Here is an 18,809-nt window from a genome sequence, read left to right as displayed (position 1 = left end):
CAAAGGTTTGGCTTGTCCCCTCATTCTTTTAGCATTATCTTTCACAGAGCAGAAATGTTTAATAATAATAAAGTCCAGCTTAACAAATGTTTCTTTTATGGATTGTACCTTTGGTGTGTATCTAAATTGGCATCATCATGCCCAAGGTCATCTAGGTTTTCTCCTATGTCATCATCTAAGAGTTTTATAGTTTTGCATTTTATACTTAGGTCTGTGATTCATTTTGAGTTAATTTTTGTGAATGGCTTAAGGTCCATGTCTAGATTATTTTTTTTTTATGTGGATACCCAGTTGTTCTAGCACCATTTGTTGAAGAGAATATCTACTCTCTACTGTATTGCTTTTGCTCATTCATCTAAGATCAGTTATCAATAGGAATGATGAGAAGCACTTAGGAGGTAGTATTAATAAGACTTGATAATAAATTATTTGTGGAAATAGGTGTTTGATGGTTGGATACTACAACTCATTTTCACACATTCTGTAAATAATATTTAGATTTTCCTGAATCAGCATTCTGATGAAAGGAATTGTGGATATTTTCTGATGCAATAAAGGTAATGTTTCTTTGAGATTCTGGGCCTCCTTTTTACAAACATTTATTTTTGATGATGAGGTGTCAGGCAGAAATCTCCAAGGTGCTTTATTTTTCAGATGAGTTGTGAAAAGATATGACTGTTTATTTTCTGTACATTTTTTCACTGAATTCATGACCCAGGTGAGTGATATTTTGCAAAGAAGTTTAATATGGCTTTGCAGTTTCAGCATTTAGGAGCTATGGAAATGTGGGGTTCACTTTCCTTTAATGCTTCTTTTCTATCCATTTCTAAGGTCACAAGCAATCTATAGAAAGCCTTTGTTGTCACTTCAGAAATTGCTCAATCTCTAAATCCTGTCTTCTATTTGTAAATATTTCTCATATCTGGCTCTTTGTCTTTAATCTATTGGCCTCATACCTAATTTTTTCTTCTCAGTTTAGTTTCTTTGTTTTGACAATTCCTTGCTTATGATTTAGAATCTCAGCAAGCTTATTCTTTGGAGAACCCTTCTCAGAATTTTTTATGAATATGAGATGCTAAGATCTTACAATGAAGTTATATTTCTGGAATATATCAATTGGGTTTGGATCTCAATAATACTGGCTTATATTGTTTTCCCCTAAATGTACAGATTAGAAGTAGCAAGAGAAGGCTAACAGTGAATTTGCCTTGGCATGTTGGTAAACAGTTGAGGAGTACAGTCTTGCTTGTTCAAGATTAGTTTTGAGCTATAGTGGAAAAGTAAAATTAACAAATATCCAGAGAACATTATGCTTAAATAATAGAATGACAAAAATGATGAGACTTATGCCCTGCAGATATTTCCTTTTCTCTTCTCCTTTTTTCTCTGAAAAGATGGCACAAGGTGAAAAAACTTTAAAAATTTAGATTTTAGTAGGGCAGTAATGTCTATATTTTAGTATGCACATTAAAAAACTAAATGAAGATACATATGGAGGAAATGATATTAGCAAAGGACACACACACACACACAAACACACACACACACACAAAACGTATTCCAAAAGGCCTTCAAGACCTTTGTGATTAAACTAGGGATTTTCAATATTTAAAAAATGTAGAGTATAATATTCTTCAAAATAAAAATGTAAAAATTCCTACAGATAAAAGCAGAAGAAAGAGTCTATGTTATGTTGAATAAAGTAAAATAAAGACACTATTACCTTTAAAATATCATCTGACTTCTGGAACCTTCTAAAACACCCAAGAATACACAGAAAACAAAGGCGGTTTATACGTGTGACAACGTGGATTTGCTCAGCCACCACCTGAGGTTAAGCTCAAACTTGGTCTCACAAGTGGACAGTAAGAGTATCAGAGACTCTATGTAGCACTCCACCTATATGTTTTCTTCTCCCTAGGAGACCCAGGATCTCTTACAACCCAGAAGTTAACTAGTTCTCCATATACGTCTGGGAGATGAGGTTGGAATTGATACACTTACAACAACCCTTACCTTTTCAGTTTCTCAGTGAAAGCCTCTGAGAAAACAGTCAACAAGAAAAATAGAAGACCAGTAATGAAGATTTACATAGAGAAAGAAAGGGACTCACAATTCAATTCCTTCAAATAAAAACTGTGACAAGACAGACTCAATACTACCAGACCATACTGCAACGTATCAGAAACCTCATCCTTTCAGAATATCAGTGAACTCATTAAGAGGAAGAGCTGGGGGAGGTTTAATTTTAGCTTTTAAGCAAACTGCAGTGAAAAGAGAATAAAATAATCTGAAGCAGTTGAATATTTACAGAAAAGGGAGAAAAAGATTACAAGCAAAACAATGATAGTTTAAAATGGAATAATATTAAAGACAAACTTCTGAGGACTCAATTCAATAAATCTAGAATATAATAATAATAAGTAGAGAAACCGTGATACTTTAAAAGCTAGAGACATATGTAACAACTTCCATTACACATGTTCCCCTTTTAACTAAGGGGTAAAAGGAGAAAGTAAAGCTCATATTGCATAATAATTAGAAAACAAATTAATGAAAGCTCTAAAAAATCCTAACCTGGGAGAGAGGTCTAAAAATGTACTGAAAACAACATTCATAACATTAAATACCTGTATGATTATTAGGCAATAATTAACATAAGTAAGCAGGTAACATAGCAGAAATTAATTTGTTCATAGGGAGTGATAAAACATTTGGAAATTTCGCCCTCATATCTAGGTTTGCAATCAACACTCAGGAAATTGTACTTGTTTTTGTTTGCACCAGATTTTTGCATCTGATAAGTAGGCAAGCACAAAGCCAGTATCTTCAGAAGAGTTACACACTAAGAAAGGAGGATAATATAAAATTCTTTGTGAAGAGGTAAAAGTCAAGCCTCTCAAGTCTGTTTTTTAGCAGTCAGCGTTCCTGAAATAACTATATTTTAGACAAGAACATTGGAAAAATAAAAAAGATTTAAGAGAAACATGAAAGACTTATTGGGGAAAGTGCAGAGGAAGAAATATACTGTTTACTGAAAATCATCTTTTCTGCACTGCACTGCAGTGGATATCACTGCAATGATATCATCATCCTTCATCAAATGAATATGTTTGTGTTTGATTCTGTAGTTTCTATTTTGTTCCACTGCTCTATTCGTCTATCCTTGCACCAATATACTGTCCTATATCATGGAGCTTTAAAATGACCCTGGGTATCCAGTAGATGTCTCCATCTTTATTGTCAGTTAGTATTGGCTGTTTTCCCTGTATGTTTCCATATAAAGTTTCAAATAACCTTATCAATTCGCACCTCTACCCTCCCACCCCGAAACAAACTTCTCAAGATTCTGAATAATTTTTATTGCTATTGCACTGAATTTATAGATTTAGGACTTACATCTTTACAACTTTCACTCTTTAGATATCTATAATGGCATAACCTTTTAGTTATTTTGATTTTCTTTAATTTTTATCAATAGTACTAATTAATGTTCTACAGAGATTTTGCACATCTTTTAAAAAATCTATTTTTCTGGGATTCCCTGGTGGCGCAGTGGTTGAGAGTCTGCCTGCCGATGCGGGGGACACGGGTTTGTGCCCCAGTCCAGGAGGATCCCACATGACGCGGAGCGGCTGGGCCCATGAGCCGTGGCCACTGAGCCTGCGTATCCAGAGCCTGTGCTCTGCAACGGGAGAGGCCACAACAGTGAGAGGCCCGCGTACCGCAAAAAATAAATAAATAAATAAAATAAAATAAAATAAAAAAATATATATATATTCTGCATTGGATATGTTGTTATGCTATTATAAATAATAGCATACAAGCTTCACATTCTATTTTTGTCACTAATGTATAGAAATGTATGGTTTTATATACAGCCTTGAATCCAGAAACCTTGATTTACCAAATTATAACAATTTTTAATATATTATTTTGGAGTTTCCATATACACAATCACGTCATTTGTTTACAAATGAAATGTTTTTTCCTTCTTTTCTATCGTACATTCATTTAATTGTTTTTCCTTGCTTGTAGCACTGGCTAGAATTCCTGTGTCTCATTCCTATTCACAAGTAGAAAGATATTAATATGAACCACTAAATATGATCTTTGTAGATCTTTGAATATACTCTTTTTCAAATAAAGGAACTTTCCTTTTAATTTAGTTTTCTAAGCATTTTAACACGAATAACCATGGATTTCAGCTCCATCTCCTGGAGGGGGCAGTATTTACTTATATTACATTTAATTCTTCTGTAAGGAGGATTTGTGCCTTCTCCCCCATTTATTTACTTGTTCAATCATTAATTTACATCAGTATGTAACAACTTGTTTAATACATTAGTTTTTAATCCAGTATCACACTATTCATTTTATTGGTAAAATTGTTCCAGCTTTGACCATCAGTAGCTCCTCCAATTTGGCTTCTATATTCTTTTGACATGCCCACCCCCTTAGCTTTTTGAGTACTTATTTGCTTTCTGGAGCTAAAAGGTGCTCCAGCCTCATTTGGTACATTACCTGATCTGGCCTTACAATCAGACATTTCTACAAGCTTCCCATGTCCTTTTCATTGAATAATGACATTTAGAAACCAAAAACTAGGTCCTGGGTGTGCTCTTAGCTATTGGGTTATTATTGCTTCTAGAATCTCTTAGCAAACTATCTAGAATATATATGCCTGGATACTACTAATATAAAATAACACACATATCTATCATTATTTCTATATCTATCCATCTGTACCTATATTAAACTAAAGCTAAGTTCATACCAATGTCTCCTGCTCCAATTCAGTACCACATCATTCATTCTAGCCTTTCTCTCTTGCTTTTCTATATGTTCCCTGTCCAACAGTGAGAAACTTCACCCCACAATCCACTATCCACTTATATAATTGTTTAACCTGAATAGATTTATAAAGCAGATTCAGAATTGTTATACTGTACCTCAATACGGAGCACAATTACCAACCAGAGTACAGTGTTTATGCATGGTTACAGTTCTCTTTAACTTTACAGCTTTTGGTCTAAATGCTGTTTTTCAGTGTTAATTAAATCAACTTCTTTTTATCTCCATTCCCTGTGTAAGGTTATGCCATGAATTTTTTACTCAGTTAGTTTAATCTCTCACAGTCTGCATTACATTCTGGGAATGCCAGGTACTTACTTGATACATTTTTTTATTTGCATACTTTGCAACTCATGCTTTGTGACGTGCAATTCTATGGGCTTTGATAAATGCATAAAACCATGTATCCACCACTCCAGTACCATTCAGAACAGCTCCATTATCTTAAAAATTCTCTTATGGGTCCTTTCATAGTCAGCCATCATTTCCTCCATAACTGGCAAATATTTCCGTTTTCCATTCCTTAGTTTTGCCTTTTTAGAATGTTATATGACTGAAATAATATAGTGTATGGCCTTTTGAGTCTGGTTTCTTCCACTCAACAAAATACATTTCATCCATCCATGAATTCCAAAATTGGGTCAGAAAATATCCAAATTAGTCTGGGATAGCTTGTTTTCATGAAGAAAGAATGATTTCAAAAATGCCTGGGATAGCATTTAAAAACTATTAAGAGGTTTCCCTGAAGGAAAGACCAAGAAATGAAAATTTGAATATTAAATAAAATAAATATTTATCATTAAAGTTTATAAGGAAGCATAGGTCATGATGATATTTAAAATGAACAAATAATATAAAATATACTAGACACAAGTCATACTGGCCAATAAATAGAAGTCAAAGTATTCATTCTTACTCCTTGCCAAAAAGTGAGTTAATTGAATTTAAATGAAATACCTTAGTTTGTTTAATTCAGATACCTGATATCCCCCAATAAATTGTTCAAATACTTGCTATAGTAATAGTAATTAATACTCATTTCTGTCATTTTGCCTGAAATATGTAGACCTACTCAGTTTATTCTCCAATTAAAATGAATCATAGCTAAAGAAATTAACTACAGAATGGAATCCAACTAACTTGGACCTGTTGGACAAGGCTATGCAGATATTTCTTTTTGATTCATCTAGTCTTAAAATAAATGTTGGGAACATTTCATAGAGTTAGTTTTTCCTTATGAGCTCAGAATCAAATAGTCATAACCTCAAGAATGACTATATTCAGAGGGTACTTTATTTTGAAAATAAAAAGAATACACCTTGAGCAAATGTCAGAAAGGCTGGCACTGAGGTTAATCTCACCCCTGTTGGTGGTGTCAGCACCTGTGTGTCTCTGTGACAAGCTTTCTCATTCATAAGAAGCTTTTATTTCTGCTTAGGTTTTTGCTATGTAGTTTCTCCCTTTGGAAAATCATCTTTATAAGTCTCTACTTTGCCTACTATTAAAGTAACTTTACATCATTTTCACATTGTTTACCTTGTATTTATCTTTCTTCTTTTTTTAATCTTTTCATTAATCCCACCAGAGATCATTTCTGGTTACCACTAAAATATTATTTTCAAGAAAAATAAAATAAAACAAATGTAAAAACAAGCAAAAAGGGACTTTCCTGGTGATGCAGTGGTTAAGAATCCATCTGACAATGCAGGGGACACAGGTTTGAGCCCTGGTCTGGCAAGATCCCACATGCCATGGAACAACAAAAACCTGTGCACCACAACTACTGAGCCTGCGTGCCATGACTACTGAAGCCCAACCGCCTAGAGCCCATGCTCTGCAACAAGAGAAACCACCACAATGAGAAACCCATGCACCACAACGGAGAGTAGCCCCTGCTCGCTGCAACTAGAGAAAGCCCGCATGCAGCAACAAAGACCCAACACAGCCAAAAATAAATAAATATTTTTTTTAAAAAAAGCTAAAAAGGAAGTCCCCAAGAAACACCCATAATATAGGAAAAAAATAAGAGGTAAATTGTTAATTTAGTGCAATAGGTGATACTTAAAAATCCAAAATATTGGTCAACCATTAAGTAGTCAAATAAATTAAAAAAAAAAACACCAAGATACCTAATATTAAATTATCTGAAGATGCAAAGGACATAAAAATAATTTCCTTCATCAAGTCATTTATTATGTCTCAATAAGAGATAAAAAACCCAAATCTGTTAAATGTCCTTGAAGAATGTGAATTTTCTAAACACAATTTCTAAATACAAGAATCCTCCATGTGCAACAGACCCATATTGACTCACAGGTGAATTATTTTCAAGTATTAAGATATTAATAAATTCAATTTTATTTACCCCTAAAAAGAAGGAAATTTTTAAACCAACATAAAATATATAAAATGCATCACAATAATTGCAAAAAGAGGAATGTTTACATATATCATTTATTGAATATTAATATGAAATCTGAAAATGATTGGAGATTGAAATCAAATACACATTAATTTACTGTGATGTTTATTTTGCCAAAACAAGAATAAAATTTGATGAAGCCTATTAATACAATTCATAACTGAAAATAATAGTTTCCTTCACATAAACTAAACTTGTAATATATAACAGCTATTCCTTTTTTCTAAAAACAAAATTAGTTTATGTCAATATAGGCAGATATTTCTTAAAAGTAATTGTAAAGTAATATCAAAATTGGGTTTAGTTGTGAACATGAGATGTAGAGTATAGAAGATTTTTATAAATAAGGAATCAAAACCAAAAATCCACAAAAAAAAATACTCATTACATACACTGCTCCTAAAAATAACATTAAAAATAATACATCAAAGATTTTTTTAAATGAAAAATTTAATGCAAATATAAAACAAAGGGTTGTTGTATAACATACAGAATTTACACAAAAAAATATTCTAAAAGAAAATATTAACCTAGTAGAAAATGGAAGCTTAAAGGAAATTATTATAAATGACAAATAGGCAGAAGGAAATATATCAAAACTTTTAAATAAAGAAATGGCACTTAAAGTAAGTGATATACCATCTTTTATAGATAACATTGAAAATGAGATTAACATTTTATAATACTCTGTTTAGAAACGATTGTGGAGAAATAGGCACTTGCATATTGTGGTGATAAGAAGGTAAATTGGCTAAATCTTTGATAGTGATTTGTCAATGTTTGTCAATATTTAAATACATATAGTCTTTAATTCTACAATTTCACTTACTAAATTTTATCTTAAAGATATATACACATAAGGGTAAAGATAAAAGATTTATATTATTTAACAAGAAACAACTGAAAATTATAATCATAAAATGACTAAATATGGTACATCTTCAAAATAAAATTCAATTCATTATCTTTCACTGTGAGGATGTATCATAATTAATTAATAATTCATTTTATTGAGTTATTTTCAATTAAGAAAAGTTAACTGGTAAATAGTATGTGATTTAAGTATTATGAACACAATGTTTTTATTGATGCATAGAGAGAATCGGGAAGAAAATAAATACATGCATAGAACTTTAACAAGTGTAGAGGTAGAATTGGAGAGGTTGCAGAGTGGAATTTTCTTTATATCTTTAGGAGTGATCAGATATGTGCTTAAGGAAAATTAGTATGGGATATATTTATGGGACATATTTATAGGATATATTGGAAAATGGGACAGTTCAGGTGGTGAAGATACCTGTGGAAGGCTGCTATACAAGGAAGGGAGAAGGCATGAAACATACAATTTTAATTCATATTTAGAACATCCTCAGTAGTTTACTTTAAAATTAAAAAATTTGGTTTTATTTCAGGGCCCACATTTCATTTATTTTGACACACTTTTTAAAGTTCCCCCAAAATAATGAGCAAAAAAAGAAATAGAGGGCTTCCCTGGTGGCACAGTGGTTGAGAGCCCACCTACCGACGCAGGGGACATGGGTTCGTGCCCCAGTCCGGGAAGATCCCACATGCTGCGGAGCGGCTGGGCCCGTGGGCCAGGGCCGCTGAGCCTGTGCATCCAGAGCCTGTGCTCCGCAACGGGAGAGGCCACAACAGTGAGAGGCCTGCGTACCACAAAAAAAAAAAAAAAAAAGAAATAGATTTTTTAAATGCCTAGATCTTCAATTTTATTTGGGTTTGTAGGCATCTATATCAGGAAAAAAAAAATACTAGCTTAGCTATTAACTCTTCTCCCTGATACAAAGCTTAGCAAAAGAATATCAAGTAAGTTTACATGGGTCACTATGTATAATTTTTCCATCTCTTTGACATTCTGACCTGATTTTGACTTGTCCTTTTTACTCTCCCATCCTTCAGCTACTAAGTTCATTTTGATTATTTTCAGCTTTTTTTTTTTTTTAAGTACAGCTCTTGCTGCTTTCTGCAAGCCTCTGTCAACCATATAACTCTTGAATGTGGTTTACAACTGAATATGTATTTTTCATTTGTAAGTATCAGTAATAGTCCTGTACACCACTGGTACCATGAGAATCACAAAAACAAACAAAGAAAAAAAAAAAAAAGAACACTGAACACTTTCTCCCCACATGGAAATTAGCAACTAGTTCAGGCACATTTCAAAGTCATTTAGTTATTTCTCATGGTCCAAAGTCAGAATGGTCACTCTTTTCTTTTGCTCATTCATTTACATAAAACAAAAACAAAAACAAAAACCTAAATACTCCTCTCCCAAAACATTCATATATTAAATAAGTTTTGGATGATCATAAATAAGATGTTTAGAAAGTTTTTATTAAGCTGTTAAAATAAGGCAATTTGTGGGGGAAAAAAACCCACCTGGTTCTCATTCAGATGTCAACTCTGTCTCTTCAACTTTGGCCTCAGGTGTTGGGGCAAAAAGGATTAAAGAGTCATCAGAGAGTTTTAGATGGTGTGGGGAGGAGGAATTGATCAGATGTAAATTTTAGAAAGATTAGTGTAGGTTCAGATGAAGAAATGGTCCAAATTAAAGACAGAAGAGAAAAATTAGAAGAGTTTTTAGTGATTTGATTGAAAAGTGGTAGCAGTCCCAATTAAGCTGATAGTCGGAAGGGTTAAGATGGGATGTTAGGGGGAAATATTAAGGAAGTAGTGTGCCCTAGACTTAGTAAATGAGTGAAGGTATCATATGAGTGATAGTGAAATATTTAGGACCCTAAATTGGCTCTGTAAGTAAACAGATATTGGTGCCTTTCACTGTATTAGGGAATAGAAAAGAGAAGTATGTTTGGGGTCAAGAAGATGTGTTTGAATGTGTTATGTCTAAGATGCTTGAAAGTAACTTTTGTGAAGATGTCTACAAATGCAATTAAATACTAACAGAGAGAATTCTGCCACTGTATACAGATTTAGAAATAATTAGTAATTGTGTTTTATCAAAATGATGCTGTATATCAGGACACAACAGAAATTGTGTGCACATGTTAGAGGTAAAACAATTTTAAAAGAAAACACTTGGAGAAGAACCAGTAAGAAGGGAAGAAATGATTATAAAAATAAGAAAAGGACGAACAGAGTACAAGCCATAAAAGTGGAATGAGCTGGCAATGACAATGTGACTGTTATCAGAAGTATATGTTAAAAATACCCACAAAATGGGGCAATTTAGAAGGTAATGACAAAGTGAATGTGAACAGTTTATTAGAAGAGAGAGAGAGAGAGAGAGAGAGAGAGAGAATCAGTTTGAAGAGGAAAGGAAGGGGAAAATGGGTTGACTATTACTCTGGGATTTCATGACAAACCGTGAGTCATGATAAAGGAGATGTGTCAAAAGCTAGATGCAGATAAAGTAGTATGCACAACACAGTAGCTAATAAATATGAACTAGTAGAAAGAGGGGGTGACTTTCAAGTAGGACATCGGAGATCAGCTGGTCTTGAGGAAGAAAGAGGCATCCAGAGGGCAATTGTCAGAGAAAGACAAGGAAGTAGAGATGAGACTTCTGTGTTTGAAAGATAGTGACAGACCTGCCTTGCAGACTGCCTCAGAGAGTAAGAGTTAATATGTACTTAAAGGTCAGAGGAAATGACTGTAGAAAACTTTAAAATCTCTATAATGGAGATTAGACAAAATGATGTGAAAAATTAGAATTCTGATGATGAAAAAAATTTTCATGCCATTTTTTCTGAAAATATTGATTTAAGAACTAAAATTACTCAAAAATATCACATTATACTAAAATGTTTACCAGTCCTTCTTTTACTACAACCATATGTTAAAAGTACTTTTGTTATTCACTTCACTGAGTTTTTAATGGATTAAATTGTTCAAAGTATCACTATTATGTTTTTGGGCCTTTTAGTCATCACATAATTGCTATGTACTCTCTTCCAGCTGTATATTAACATAAACATGCAAGTATTATTTTCACAAATAATGCAGGCCAAAACCAAAAATTTGGTTTGATAGGAAAAAAATGACAAAAATGCTTTAGGGCTTCCCTGGTGGTGCAGTGGTTGAGAATCCACCTGCCGATGCATGGGACATAGGTTCGTGCCCCGGTCCAAGAAGATCCCACGTGCCACGGAGCAGTTGGGCCTGTGAGCCATGGCCACTGAACCTGAGCGTCTGGAGCCTGTGCTCTACAACAGTGAGAGGCCTGTGTACCGCAAGAAAAAAAAACAAACAAATGCTTTAGAGCTATGTACAGTTCACAGGATTTGATAGTTATTTGCACTTTTTCATTGAAGACCCCAATTTAAATCTGAATATTTAGCTGCGGTTTAAAACATTTGCTAACTAAACTATTTAAATCTAAGATTTAGATTAGATAAAATTGACATGAAAAATTGAGCTACAGCTTGACCAGTTTACCTCAGTTATCATGGAATGCATCAGTTTTAGTACTTTTTTAGATCTTACAGACTCCCCATGGTAATGCATTTCTAGGGCTAGAAACAGACAAGTGTTCAACGGGTTAACACCTGGACTCCTTAAGATGTCACAAGTAGTCACATTCTCAATTTTACATAGGCTCATTAATATCTCTTTCTGTTTCATTCCAGTGCACATAAAATCAGCTTGGTTTCTTCTTTTTTGGTAGACAGGATCTTATCTTCAGCCACTCTTCTGCCTCTGAAAAAACAAATTACAGTAGCACAGTTAAAGGTAAACTTAGTTACTACTCTTCATAATCCCCAAGGGTAAATACATTTACAGTACTACTTTACGAACTTTAAATCTAAGTCCCTAAGGGAAAGCCAAGAGAGGAGGAGTAAACAAATTATGGATAATAAGCAACAATTATTGTACCCTTTTCTGTGTGCCAGTCATTTCACATGCTCATGCAAACTTCACCACCACCTGTGGGGCAGATACTTTTTAAATTTTAATTTTGCAATAAATCACAAGCAGGAAAAAGAAAAACTTGGACATATCATGCTGAAATTGAATAACTAGGTCAAGGGGAACAGAAACGACCTAAGATAAATAAAAGATACCCTGTATTCATGGATTGGAAACTTCAGTACTGTAAAAATGCAAAATCCTCCCTAAATTTATCTATAGATTTAATTCAAGCCCAATCAAAATTCAAACAGGTTTTTTGGCAGGACATGACAGACTGATTGAAATTCAAAGGGCCAAGGGTAATGGAAGTAATCTTGGAGAAGAACAAAGTTGAAGGATTTATACAACTAACTATAAAGGCTTATTTTAAAGCTACTAATTAAGAGTGTATGGTTTTAATGTGAGGAGAGACTAAATTCCCATGAATACAATAAAATCTACAGATCCACAAACATAGTTATGATGTATTTATGATCCACACTTGATTAATGACAAAAGTGTCACTGAAAAATAGTGGAGGGAAGTAATATCTTTTCATCTAATACTGCTAGTTATTTTGGACAACATTGTGGAAAAGTATGAATCTTGACTACCATTTCACAGCACATACACACCCCCCACACACACACACACATTCCAGATGGCTTGTAGTCTTTAATATGAAAAGGCAAACTCTAAAGCTTCTAAGAGATCATGTAGGAGAATATCCTAATGACACAAGACACAAAAAACATAAGCCAAAAAGGAAGATTGACAGATTGGACTTCATTAAAATAAATAAATCACATTCATCAAAAGATAGATATGGGGGCTTCCCTGGTGGCACAGTGATTGAGAGGCTGCCTGCCAATGCAGGGGACATGGCTTTGTGCCCTGGTTTGGGAAGATCCCACATGCTGCGGAGCAGCTGGGCCCGTGAACCATGGCTGCTGAGCCTGTGCATACGGAGCCTGTGCTCCATTTCTTATCATTGGTGGATTTGTTTCTTGGTTTTGTTGTTCTTTTCTTTATTTCTTATTATTTTTTATTTTTTTTTACTTTAATACTATATTGTTAATAGCTTTATTTTATTATTTTTTCTTTCTTTATTTTCTCCCTTTTCTTCTGAGCGGTGTGGCTGACAGGGTCTTGGCGCTACATCCAGGAGTTAGGCCTAAGACTTGGTGGTGGGTGAGCTGAGGTCAGGACTTTCAACCACCAGAAACCTACTGGCTCCATGTAATATCAATCAGTGAGAGCTCTTCCAGTGATCTCCATCTCAATGAAAAGACCCAGCTCCACTCAATGACCAGCAAGCTCCAGTGCTTAACACCCTATGAAAAACAATTAGCAAGACAGGAAAACAAAACCATACATTAGCAGAAATGATGCCTAAAATCATAATAAGTTCACAGACACCCCAAAATACACCACTGGACACGTTCCAGCCCACCAGAAAGACAGGATCCAGCCTCATCCACAGAACACACTCACCAGTCCCCTCCACCAGGAAGCCTACACAATTCACTGAACAAAACTTACTCACTGCAGGCAGACACCAAAAACAATGGGAGCTAAGAGCCTGCAGACTGCAAAAAGGAGACCCCAAACACAGTAAGTTAAGCAAAATGAGAAAACAGAGAAACACACAGCAGATGACAGAGCAAAGTAAAAACCCACCAGACCAAACAAATGAAGAGGAAATAGGCAGTCTACCTGAAAAATAATTCAGAATAATGATAGTAAACATGAGCCAAAACTTGGAAATAGAATGGAGAAAATACAAGAAATGATTAACACAGACCTATAAGAACTAAAGGGCAAACAAACAATGATGAACAACACAATAAATGAAATTAAAAATTCTCAAGAAGGATTCAATAGCAGAATAACAGTGGCAGAAGAACGGAAAAGTGGCCTGGAAGATAAAATACTGGAAATAACTAATGCAGAGCAGAATAAAGAAAAAACAATGACAAGACTTGAGGAGAGTTTCCGAGACCTCTGGAACAACATTAACAACACCAACATTCAAATTATAGGGGTCCCAGAAGAAGAAGAGAAAAAAAAAGGGACAGGGTTTCCCCGGTGGTGCAGTGGTTGAGAGTCTGCCTGCCGATGCAGGGGAAGTGGGTTTGTGCCCTGGTGCAGGAGGATCCCGCATTCCGTGGAGCAGCTGGGCCCATGAGCCATGGCTGCTGGGCCTGCACATCCAGAGCCTGTGTTCTGCAGCAGGAGAGACCACAACAGAGAGAGGCCTGCGTACCACCAAAAAAAAAAAAAGGGACAGAGAAAATATTTGAAGAAATTATAGTTGAAAACTTCCCTAATATTGGAAAGGAAACAGTCAATCAAGTTCAGGAAGTGCAGATAGTCCTATACAGGATAAATGAAAGGAGAAACACACCAAGTCACATATTAATGAAACTATCAAAAATCAAATACAAATAAAAAATATTAAAGCAGTAATAGAAAAGCAACAAATAACATACAAGGGAATATCCATAAGGTTAACAGATGATCTTTCAGCTGAAACTCTGCAAGCCAGATGGAAATGACAGGATATATTTAAAGTGATGAAAGGAAAAAAAAAAAACTACAACCAAGATTACTCTACCCAGCAAGGATCTCATTCAGATTTGACAGAGAAATTAAAACATTCACAGACAAGCAAAAGCTAAGAGAATTCAGCACCACCAAACCTGCCTTACAACAAAAGCTAAAGGAACTTCTCTAGGCAGGAAACACAAGAGAAGGAAAAGACCTACAAAAGCAAGCCCAAAACAATTAAGAAAACTGTAATAGGAACATACATATTGATAATTACCTTAAATGTAAATGGACAAAATGCTCCAACCAAAAGATATTGACTGCCTGAATGCATATGAAAACAAAACCTGTATATATGCTTTCTACAAGAGACTCATTTCAGACCTAGGAACACATACTGACTGAAAATGAGGGGATGGAAAAAGATATTTCATGCAAATGGAAATCAAAAGAAAGCTGGAGTAAGGATTCTCATATCAGCAAAATACTCTTTAAATAAAAGACTACTACAATAGATAAAGAAGGACACTACATAATGATCAAGGGATCAATCCAAGAATTAGATATAACAATTGTAAATATGCACCCAACATAGGAGCACCACTGTATATAAAGCAAAAACTAACAGTCATAAAAGGGGAAATCGACAGTAACACAATAATACTAGGGGACTTTAACATTCCCCTTTCACCAATGGAATGATCATCCAAAATGAAAATAAATAAAGAAACACAAACTTTAAGTGACACATTAAACAAGATGGACTTAATGGATATTTATAGGACATTTCATCCAAAAACAACATAATATACTTTCTTCTCAAGTGCTCAAGGAACATTCTCTAAGATAGATCATATCTTGGGTCACAAATCAAGGCTTGGTAAATTTAAGAAAATTGAATTTGTATCAACTATCTTTTCTGACCACAATGTTATGAGAGTAGATATCAATTACAGGAAAAAAAAACTGTAAAAAATACAAACACATGGAAGATAAATAATAAGCTACTAAATAACCAAGAGATCAGTGAAGGAATCAAAGAGGAAATCAAAAACTACCTAGAAACAAATGATACTGAAACACAACAACCCAAAACGTATAGGATGCAACAAAAGCAATTTTAAGAAGGAAGTTTATAGCAATACAATCCTATCTCAAGAAACAAGAAAAATCTCAAATAAACAACTTAACCTTAGACCTAAACCAATTAGGAAAGAAGAACAAAAAACCTCAAAGTTAGCAGAAGGAAAGAAATCATAAAGATCAGATCAGAAATAAATGAAAAAGAAATGAATGACCCAGGAGAAAAGATCAATAAAACTAAAAGCTGTTTCTTTAAGACAAAAGAAATTGATAAACTATTAGCCAGACTCATCATGAAATAAAAAGACTCAAATCAACAGAATTAGAAATGAAAAATGAGAAGTAACAACTGACACTGCAAGAATGCAAAGGATAATGAAATATTACTACAACCAACTATAAGCCAATAAAATGGACAACCTGGAAGAAATGGACAAATTCTTAGAAAAACACAACCTTCCAAGACTGAACCAAGAAGAAATAGAAAATATAAACAGACCAAACACAAGCACTGAGATTAAAACTGTGATTATAAATCTTCCAACAAACACCCAGGACCAGATGGATTCACAGGTGAATTCTATTAAACATTTAGAAAAGAGCTAACACTTACCCTTTCCAAACTCTTCCAAGATATAGCAGAGGGAGGAACACTCCCAAATGCATTCTACAAGGCCCCAATCACCCTGATATGAAAACCACACAAAGATACTACAAGAAAAGAAAATTACAGACCAATATCACTAATGAACATAGATGCTAAAATCCTCAACAAAATATTAGCAAACAGAATCCAACAGCATATTAAAAGGATCATACACCATGATCAAGTGGGGTTTATTTCAGGAATATAAGGATTCTTCAATATCTATAAATCAAACAATGTGATGAATGATATTAACAAACTGAAGAAGAAAACCATATGATCATCTCAATAAATGCAGAAGATCTTTCAACAAAATCAACACGCATATATGATAAAAACTGTCCAGAAACTAGGCATAGAGGTAACTTACCTCAACTTAATAAAGGCCACATATGACAAACCCACAGCCAATATCATTCTCAATGGTGAAAAACAGAAACCATTTCAACTAAGATCATGAACAAGACAAGGTTGCCCACTCTTCTCACTATTATTCAACATAGATTTGGAAGTTTTATCCACAGCAATCAGAGAAGAAAAATAAATAAAAGGAATCCAAATTGGCAAAGAAGAAGTATATCTGTCACTCTTTGTAGATGACATGATAATATACATAGAAAATCCTAAAGATGCTACCAGAAAACTGCTAGAGGTAACCAATGATTCTGGCAAATTAGCAGGATTCAAAATTAAGGCAAAGAAATCTCTTGCATTCCTATACACTAATGATGAAAAATCTTAAAGAGAAATTAAGGAAACACTCCCATTAACCATTGCAACAGAAAGAATAAAATATCTAGGAAAAAACTTACCTAAGGAGACAAAAGACCTGTATGCAGAAAAGTATAAGACACTGATGAAAGAAATTAAAATGATACAAACAAATGGAGAGATATACCATGTTCTTGGATTGGAAGAGTCAACATTGTGAAAATGACTATATTATGCAAAGCAATCTACAGATTCAATGCAATCCTTATCAATGTACCAATGGTAATTTTCACAGAACTAGAACAAAAAATTTCACAATTTGTATGGAAACAAAAAAGACCCTCAATAGCAAAAACAATCTTGAGAAAGAAAAATGGAGCTGGAGGAATCAGGATCCCTGACTTCAGACTATACTACAAAGCTACAGCAATCAAGACAGTATAGTACTGGTCCCAAAACAGAAAGATAGATCAATGGAACAGAATAGAAAGCCCAGAGAAAAACCCACGTGCCTATGGTCACCTTATCTTTGATAAAGGAGGCAAGAATATACAATGGAGAAAAGACAGCCTTTTCAATAAATGGTGCTGGGCAAACTAGACAGCTACATGTAAAAGAATGAAATTAGAACACTCCCTAACAGCATACACAAAAATAAACTCAAAATGGGTTAAAGTCCTAAATGTAATGCCAGAGACTATAAAATTGTTAGAGGAAAACTTCGGCAGAACACTCTATAACATAAATCACAGCAAGATCCTATTTGACCCACCTGCTGGAGAAATTGAAATAAAAACAAAAATAAACAAATGGGACCTAATGAAACTTCAAAGCTTTTGCACAGCAAAGAAAACCATAAACAAGACAAAAAGACAACTATCAAAATGGGAGAAAATATGTGCAAATGAAGCAACTGACAAACAATTAATCTCCAAAATATAGAGACTGCTCATGCATCTCAATATCAAAAAACAAACAACCCAAACCAAAAATGGGAAGAAGACCTAAATAGACATTTCTTCACAAACATATACTGATTGCCAAGCAACAGATGAAAGAAAGCTCAACATCACTAATAATTAGAGAAATGCAAATCAATACTACTTTGGGTTATCACCTCACACGGTCAGAATGGCCATCATTAGAAATCTACAAACAATAAATGCTGGAGAGGGTGTGGAGAAAGGGAAGTCTCCTTCACTATTGGTGGGAAAGTAAATTGATACAACCACTCTGGAGAACAGTATGGTGGTTCATTAAAAAACTAAAAATAGAAAACTAACATATGACCCAGCAATCCCACTACTGGGCATATACCCTGAGAAAACCATAATTCAAAACGAGTCATGTACCACAATGTTCATTGCAGCACTATTTACAATAGCCAGGACATGGAAGCAACCTAGGAGTCCATCAACATATGAGTGGATAAAGTAGATGAGGTACATATATACAATGGAATATTACTCAGCCATAAACAGAAAGGAAATTTAGATTTTGTAGTGAGTTGGATGGACCTACAGCTGATCATATAGAGTGAAGTAAGTCAGAAAGAGAAAAACAAATACCATCTGCTAACACATATATATGGAATCTAAAAAAAAAGAAAATTGTGCTGAAGAACCTAAAGGCAGGACAGGAATAAAGATGCAGACAAAGAGAAAGGATGTGAGGACA

This window comes from Globicephala melas, chromosome 12 (genome assembly GCF_963455315.2).
Source record: "Globicephala melas chromosome 12, mGloMel1.2, whole genome shotgun sequence".
In the NCBI taxonomy this organism is placed as follows: Eukaryota; Metazoa; Chordata; class Mammalia; order Artiodactyla; family Delphinidae; genus Globicephala; species Globicephala melas.
This window is presented reverse-complemented; position numbering follows the sequence as displayed.